This window comes from Herpailurus yagouaroundi, unplaced genomic scaffold (assembly GCF_014898765.1).
Source record: "Herpailurus yagouaroundi ecotype Mexico unplaced genomic scaffold, PumYag 428, whole genome shotgun sequence".
NCBI lineage: Eukaryota > Metazoa > Chordata > Mammalia > Carnivora > Felidae > Herpailurus > Herpailurus yagouaroundi.
This window is the reverse complement of record NW_024412645.1, coordinates 4354134-4362843: the sequence shown is the minus strand read 5'-3', so window position 1 is coordinate 4362843 and position 8710 is coordinate 4354134.

Here is an 8710-nt window from a genome sequence, read left to right as displayed (position 1 = left end):
TTTTTCTGACACCTCCGAAGACGCGTTGCCATAAATACACGTGCAGTTGTTGAGAACATCTGGCGGCCCCTCAGATGACAAAATCTCTCTCGCCCAGGTGGTGGTGGCCATGGTGGTGGGTGTGCATGTCGCTGACTGACCCATTCAGGTCCACGGGATCTGGTTGTGATTCTAGCTGTGCTCACTCGCTGCTTGTCACCCGGGAAGTTTCCGCGAGATTTGATCAGAATTTCAGGAAACCAGGCAGAGCTTGTGTGGAGCTGTCAGATGAAATAATTTGTCAGGGATGATTGTGTGAATTCGTAAATATTTATGAATTCACAAGTTATAAATGTGCAGCTTTCAGGAGGGTAGAACACGAGACTCACCAAGTCACAGATTACAATGAATATTTACAGAAACCCCAATCTGCTAATATTAGTTCTTTGTGCTTACGAAAAAAGCTTTTCTTGGGATTGTAACCCTTTCGGGATAAAGTGTCTGAGGGAAAAGAAGGTTAGAGAAAGGAATCATCTCCCCGATAAAAACAACAATAATAGTAATAAAATCCCGACGCATCACATTTATATGACGCTTCAGATCCTCACTGTGTTCACATATTCTCATCCCTCTTGCTAGCCGTTCTAAAGCTGGTTGTTGAAGCGTTTTTTGAACTGAATTGGATTGAAAAAGCCCAAGATGGCAGGTGGTCAAAAGACCTTTCTCTCTCTCTCTCTCTCCCTCGCCATTTTATTCCTTTTTTTTTTTTTTAGTTCTTGCTGAGCGTCCTGACTTTTCTGAGGTCTGGAGCCAGTCTCTAAATCCCTCAGAATCTGTTTTTACAAAGGGTAGCGTTTCACAAATGTAGTCACGGATATAACCACTTCAGTAACACTTCCCGTTAAGCACAGTTTCTGGAAAGGCACTGAGCCTAAGGCCTGCCCTCTTTTTGTTAAAAAATATTGGTAAGCATCGGAGAGGTGTTAACAATGGAGTAACACCCAGTCGAGACTTTCCCTTTGGTGAAGTCAGAAGAAAATGAAAGGGAAGTCAAAACGGAACGCGTTTCTTTCTGTGCATCAGAAGCTGTGCACCGCACAGCACGGAGGTTTGGATGGAGACCCGTGGAGCCGGCCACTTGTGGCTCACTGGCTCTGTATGACCTTGACCAAGGACTTAACTCCATGCCTCAGTTATGCATCTGTGAAATGGGGAGAATATTGGTACCTACTTGTAAGGATTGCTGTGACCAGGATGAAGTGACCTACTGTCTGGAGAGCGCTAGAACTCACAGATAAATGTTCTGTCCGCGTTCGTTAGAGAAATACATGACCGTGGCCTAGGTTCACCCCAAGTATTGTATCAAGTCTTCATGAGGATGGAAGGAGACCCAGCGAGGTGTGAGCCCTGGTGTCTCATCTCACTGAATAGATGGCCCCAGTCAGTCTCGCCCATGATCTGTAAATCGGGACAGAGGGAGGGTTTGGAGGGAACGGTTGGATCAGATGACCTCAGGGGACCCCATCTCGTAGGGTCCATCCAGCAGCCTGGGACCAGAAACCGGACTGGCGATAACTTTCCCATTTATAGTGCACAACGGGACTGTTTGGGAAGCTCCCTGAAATGAGACTCACGGGGGGATGCTATCCGGCTTTCTAAACCCCATCCCCTCTGCAGACCCCAGGCCCATACTTCGCTCTCAGGGGGCAGCCCGTGGGAAGTAGACTCCTTCGTGGCCTGTAACGAAACTTTTCCTGAAGACAGCCGTGGTTTTGTAAAGAAAGGCAACCCCTGTCGGTGCTGTTTTCCAAACTGGAGTTTTCTTACACTGCTGATCAGTGTGGCTCTGCTATATTTTGAACAGCTCTCTGACATGGAACCTCAGTCTCCCCATCCACAAAGTGGGGGCGAAACTCATTATCGCCACCTGACGTGGTTATCCTATGTCTACAACTGGGGCCGTCTATCTTCTGTAAGGACAAGTGCTAACAAGCCTCCACCTTACCCTGCGTGCCTAGTCCGTGCACATGGTACGCGTGGCCATGACTCCTTTGACATGGGCACCACGGGGCTCAGTCTCAGAGCTGAGCACGGCTGGAGAAGTCACCCCCGGGGAAGGAGGGAAACAGCACCCTCCTGAGCTAGAATCCTTTTCCGTGAGCAGGAGGTCGGGGGCCCGACAGGGCGATGGACTAGGTATAGGTTAAGAATCTTGTGTCTTGAACACACAAGGAAGGTTCATATTCATTCAATTATTGCTGAAACATTTACCTTGCTTTTTTTTTTTTTTTTTCCAATTCAACAGTCTTGTGAGTATCACTGCCTGCATTTTGCTGATGGACACACAGAATCGCACGATCCCCTAGCTGGTACGAAAAGGCAAAGGCACACACATCTGTGAGGCTCTAACAGCTACCGATTCCCCACCGTGGGCACCCCACATAAACATTTTCTGCCTTGCCTTCTTGTGCTAACAGAAACTACGTGTTGTGCCAGGCAACCTTCTAAGCTGTTTATAGGCACTGTCTTCTTGAATCTTCATGGCCGCTAGAAGGCAGGTACTTTTAGTACACGCACATACGTGGTAGCTGAGGTTCAGAGAGGGGAAGTCAGTGGCTGAGGGACTCACAGCCGGAAAGTAGGGAAGGTAGGATTCCACTTATGGCCAGTGGATGCTGGGTCCCTGGGCCCCCGAGACAATACCAGTGAGTGTTGCCAGGGAGGTTGAGTCTTCCAGAGTTGTGGCAGTCATGCCCACATCCAACATAGAGCCTGGCAGAGACTATGTGCTTCGCAAATATTTGTCAAATGATTTTTTTTTTTTAATGCACCAGTCTCCTGATCCTTAAAAATCTCAACTTATAAACAGATATGTCAGGGAGCAATTATTCACATTACTCAAGATGTCTTCATTTTATAAAAAAGGATTTACATCAGAATTCCTTTAAATAGCACGTCCCCCAGCGCATTTAAAAATATAATTCAATTTATAGCTCGGGATTACACACATGCTTTCAGAAGCCCTCACTTGAGTAAAGGAGGCTGGCTGGCATGAACGTCATTCATTCATCTAGGTTTTCAACAAGCAATTATTGAGCACCTACTACATACCAAGCGCTGTGTAGGAAGCTGATGATTCTGAGGTAAACGTTATGGCCTCCGCCCTTAAGAGGCATCAGGTCTGGTAAGGTAGGCAGAGAAATAAATAGATGAATTTTCCAGGTTAAGCATGAGTTAGTTGATGCTTTGGGAAAACAAAGGAAGGAGCCCACTCCCTTCTCTCCAGGAATTCTGGGTAGAAAGACTTCCCTGAAGAAGGGCAATGTGAGCTGGGCCTCGTGAGGTATGTAGGAGTTTGCCGCTTAGAAATACCCCCAATCGAAAAATTTTCTCAAAATTAGAACACCCTTGTTTCTAACCTTGAGAAAGTTGCTATATATATAATTCATCAAATCCATAGGCAACACTATGCCTAGGTAAGTGCGCTTGGGTGTCATACTCATGCTGATTCTCAAAAAAAAAAAACATGGTGAGGTGAGAATGTCATGGAACTTTCCTTCTGTGTTGTATGACCACACAAGCGAAGCATCAAAAATACAGACAAGCGGGACATCTGTATGACGTGCAGTTCCCACCCCCAACACATCCAAAGTTTACAGTTCAACTTACATCATTCAAGGTGTTTCCTTTGGTGAATAGGTGCTGTCTGTTTGAAACTAAAAATAGTTTGTGGTTTCGTGATGCGCACCCGGCTCTTTGGAAAACATGGCACAACACAAGGAGAACGTCTGTCCGTGTCATTCCATGATTTCCTACAGCCAATCTCAAAATGGTTTTGTGCCGTGCCATTCATATGCATATTGTATCTAACCAATCCCCGAGTGTTGGGCAGCTAGGTTGTTTCCAACTGTTTTCTCCTAATGTAAGTAATGCTGTGTTAAACCTCCTTGTAGCCACATCCTTGTGGTACATATTCATGCTCCTTTTCTCCCACCACCCCACCCCTGTTAAGTAATATCACTGAGTCAGAGCATAGGCAGAGTGTAAGCCTTTGCACGCAGGAAACGTGATCCCCATTCTGCAAGAGAAAAAAAAAAAAAAAAAAAAAACGACTAGGGAAGTTCCCAGACCCTGAGCAGAGCCTCCTGCCTGTCAACCCCAAGCCCTTCCTTCCCACAGGCCCACCTGAGCCTCCCGCCATCAGAGAAAATCAATCCTATGAGTAGGGGGAAGGCTTGGGCAGAGAGATTGGAGGTCTGAAGTGATGCAGAGTGATGTCTTTTCCCCTTCCATTCTGATCTTGTTCATGGGCCCAGGAGGCAGAGAGAGCGTGTCTAAACTGAGGCAAGCCCATGCAACGTCCGGCCCCCCCATCCCTGCCTGGAGGTCTCCTGGCAATTAGAGGGGTGTTTCCAGAGCCTTCCTTGTCAGACGCAAAGGCCGGTCTGCTCAGGCAGTCAGACGGAGGAGTGCTTATCAGGTTTCTGCTGATGGAGGAGGGAAGCTGGCAGGCAGAAGGCTCAGTCCCAAAGAGCACCTGAGACCTTGCAGGGGGCTTGGGGGCGTGCTCTTGCCCCTGGTCTTGGTCTTGGGTTTTCCCATCCGCATAACAAGGAGTGCAGGCTGTGTGTGCTGTGTAGCAGGGAAGGCTGGGGGTGCAGCTTTCCCAGCGGGAAGCTCTTGGGCAAGCCCTTAACCTCTCTGAACCTCTTTTAAGTCCACAGAGACTCAAGGGCACCCCGCCACGTGCCGGATGGACACCGCCCCAGAAGCTAACGCCACCGAGCCCACCACCGCTCCCCAGGAGCACCCGTCCCAGTTGAGGGACACAGACAAACAGATGCGGCCTGCACAGATGCCCAGGAAGGTGACTGCCAAAGGTGATCGGTGCTCGGGTAAACAGAAACCCAGCAAGGTGATGGAAAACCACGGGGGGTGGCGCAGCGCCCGGTGGGGGTCTGTCTGAGGCCGTCACGTTGGAGGTGAAGCCGTGATAAATGACGTGGTACCAGGAGGGGGTGAGAAGGAGTTTGTCCTGTTCCGGAGGGAGAAGAGGATGGGCCCGGGGAAGCACACTGAGCAGGGGGAGAGGGGCACAGGGTGAGGCCAGGTGAGCATGCCAGCTGGAGGAGAGAGATGGGTCTTCATTCTCCGGCTGTCCATGAGACCGGGGTGCCTCAGTTGTCTTGTTAATACAATGGGTTTACAGGTGCTCCGCTCTCGGTGCATCATGAGAACTGGCCGGGAAGGAGCAAACGGAGGGCTTGCTGGTGCTGGGCTGCAGGTCAGAGTTTCAGGGTGATGTAAGGGACTCACTCAGCTGCATGGGAGACGGCCTTCTGCTCAGGGACTCGAGGGCCAAGCCATGGAAACGCGACAGCCACCACACTCTTCTTAGGGGATCCAAGCTGCCAGCCCCCATCTGGGGTGTCCCCACATGCATCCCATACAAGACAGGCCCTCCAGATGCTCCCTTAATACAGTGCTTCTAAAGACACCACTGTTTCCCCACTGTCCAGAACACTGGGTGCTGCCCTGCACTGAAGGCTCTGACAAGTCCTGCAGGCAAGAACCTTACTGAATCTGCTCCAGCTTCCTAAAGCAAGGCTGGTTCCTCCTCCCCAGGCAGGACCACGGCATCAGGGCCTCACCAGACCTTCCCTAAAGTGGTCCTCCCCGACCTTCACGTGTCACGCCCTGCTCCACACTTGGGTTTTCCCACTCCGTGGCATTTGTCACTAGAGGAACATATCTTACTTGTTCATTTGTTTTTCTGGTTTGAGGGCTTCCCCTTTAGAAGGTAAACACCGTGCGGGCAGGGATAGGGTCTGTCTTAACAACTGCATGCTTCCTGGGTGTTTAAAAACTATCGGTTGAATGAAGCAGGGTGGGGGAGGGCTGGAGGGAGGGAGGGAAGATGAACCAGTGTTTCCCAAACTCCGTCGGTTCCAGAACGGGCTCTTTGCCACGCACCCCTGTTTGTAACACGAGGTATACAACCTGGTAAAGAAAACCCAAGCCACTGGCGGACCGGCCCCGTTACAGAGGGAAGGGATGGGCATTTTCATTCCCAGACCTCTTTAGCTCGGCCCGCATACGTGCATCATTTTATTGCTTCCCTGGCATTTATGTTTTCAGCTTCTTACCTGCCCCCCGAGAGCGACGACCCAACTGCACACGCGCGGCGGGGCCCCCGCGTCACTGCTCTGTGCCCCCAGCCGGCCCCAGCCCGGTTGACCCCCCCCCCCAGCGGGGTGGGGGCAGGGGCGGGGGTGGGGATGGGGAGCCGGGGGTCCTCGAGTCAGCAGAACAGCCAGGCCAGGCTGCAAAGCCCCCGTAGTGCTGCCTCGGAGGGGGAACCAGGTCTGAATGGGAACGTGTGGATCTGAGGAGTGTGGGAGTCTGTCTTTTTTAAATTGCATCAAACCCTTCCCTTGCCTTGAGAGCGCTACATTTTTCAAAGCCGCGGAACAGGGTGCCAGGCTGCAGTTTGCTTTTCCCCGTTCACCTGCCTTCAGAGCGCCGAGAAATAATGAACCTCTCCCCCCGCCGCCCCCCGCACCCCCCCCCTCCAGCCTGCAAAAGGCGGGAGGGAAAACAAGCAGGCGCCTTCTTCCTAAACATTTAACATGCCGTGACGCCTTCACTTCCCCCATAGAAGGAACTGGCTTTTTTTTTTTTTTTTTTTTTTTTATTCCTCTTTTTGCAAGAGGTGTTTGCGGCGTGCAGATCAAACCCCTTTCTTCCCAGGCTCTTGTCGGCGCCTGCGTTCCGGGACTTCAGAATACCACGGTGGGGAAGGCAAAGCTGGGTCCCACGGAAATCACGACCAGGCGGCGGTTTGCCGATGGCGAGGCTTTCACTCGTTCGTTCATCATTCATTCGTTCACACAGGGAGCCAAGAGCGTCCATCCATCCATTCATTCGTTCGTCCATTCATTCATTCATTCATTGTTTCAATGAGTTCCTACTATGCGCCGGGTCTTGTGCGGGACACCCATTCACAACACAGATGCAAATTTCAACGAAGCCGGCTTCAAAGACACCGCGCTTCAACTTGTAGATGCAAGACCGACTTTATTTTTAGCAGGAAAGCTAGTTGGAAAGCTACATTAGCAAAGACCGTCCCCAGGAAAGGTTTCAGTGCCTGGAGGTGAAAGGTGGAGTTTGGAAGTGGGGGCGAGGAGCAAAGAGCCGGAAACACAGGGCGCATTTCACTGGGGGCTCCCCAGCACCCCGCAAGTGATCCCGGGCAGCCCCGTTTTGCATCATTTGCTAAGGGGAAAACAGACTAAGAGAAGAGGCAAAACCAAGCTCACGCTGCAGATTGGTGGGGCCCCGTGTGGAGAGCAGGTGGCCAGGATAAGATGACACCAAGTTCACAGCAGGGTGGGAGGGGGCATGAAGGGGGTCCCCGGCTTTGTATCACTTTACCCATAAGGACTCTAGTGATACCATTCTCACAAGGCGGGTGTGGTAGGTTTTGTTTTGCAGATGAAGGGATTCAGGCTCAGAGAGGCTGCTGGTTTAGTTAAGGTCACACAGCAGTAAGAAAACCTACTCTGGGATTAGTCTCAAGTGTCACCTCCCCAGTATAGTGTTCCCTCTCTCTCTCTCTGTCTCTCTCTCTTTAAAACACACACGCGCGCGCGCACACACACACACTCATCTTGGCTTCATTCCACCCACAGCAGCCTGAGGACACTCGGAGCCCTGAGTGTGGCTTTTCCCGACAAAACCAGAGCTCAATTATTGGGAAGTGGCTCCCCCAGCCATTTCTGGATCCATTTGAGAAAAATAAATAAAGCTGGGGACTGACTCTCCAGTGATGACAGGGGCGGATGGAGAGGGGGGGTCAGGTGGCTTTGCAATGCCACTGGTGAGAACAGGCGACGTCCCCCATCGCTAATGGGGTTCAGACAACACCCCCTTCGGGGCCTGAGGGAAGCGCTGGTAATTGAATCTGCATAAACCTAAGGCTTTGGTACTCCTTCCTGTCCATTTCATCCGATTACTTTTTTGTTATGGCAACGACGCCTCTAATGAGGTTCAGGTAAGATTAAGGACATGGGGACGGAGGAAGAAATGCGTATTTAAGGTCCTGCCCCCGGATCCAGCTGGAAAAAAAAAATTAAATAGTTTTCAGGAAAGGTAGGCTCTGTGTTAGGTCAGGTCAGCGAAGGACTTTGCATATCTATGTCTCGATCAAAACACCCAGGTAATTCATTTCGTCTTGGGTTGTCCCCAGCTGTCACCTTCCTTTCCCGGACTCCTCCCCTACCTAGGAGATGTTATTTTTGTTTGAAGGGGGGATTATTATCCATCAAACAGAAATATTGCCTCCAAATTTGGAGTAAGCGGATAATGAGGCCACTCTGGTAATTTCACACTGATGACAAGAGAAACATCTCCATGGCTGACTGACAGTTGCCGTGAGGAGACAGAACCCTCTGGAATCCCTCCCAGGCTGGGCTGGGAGCTGCTCAAAGGAGGGGGGGGGGAGAGGAAGCCTGGTGGCCTGTCACCCCTGCCCGCTGCCTATGGGGTCTTCACCACCTCGTCAGACATCCAAGCTGACAATGGTGTGAAATTGAAATTGTGGAGTAGATTAAATGATGTATTTAAGGCTGCAGGACAGGAGCGGGGGAGGGCAATGGAGGCAGGGGGTGGGGAGGAGGGGAGGGAGGACCAAATAAGGAACTGAGAATGTGTGTGTGGGGGGGGGGGGGGG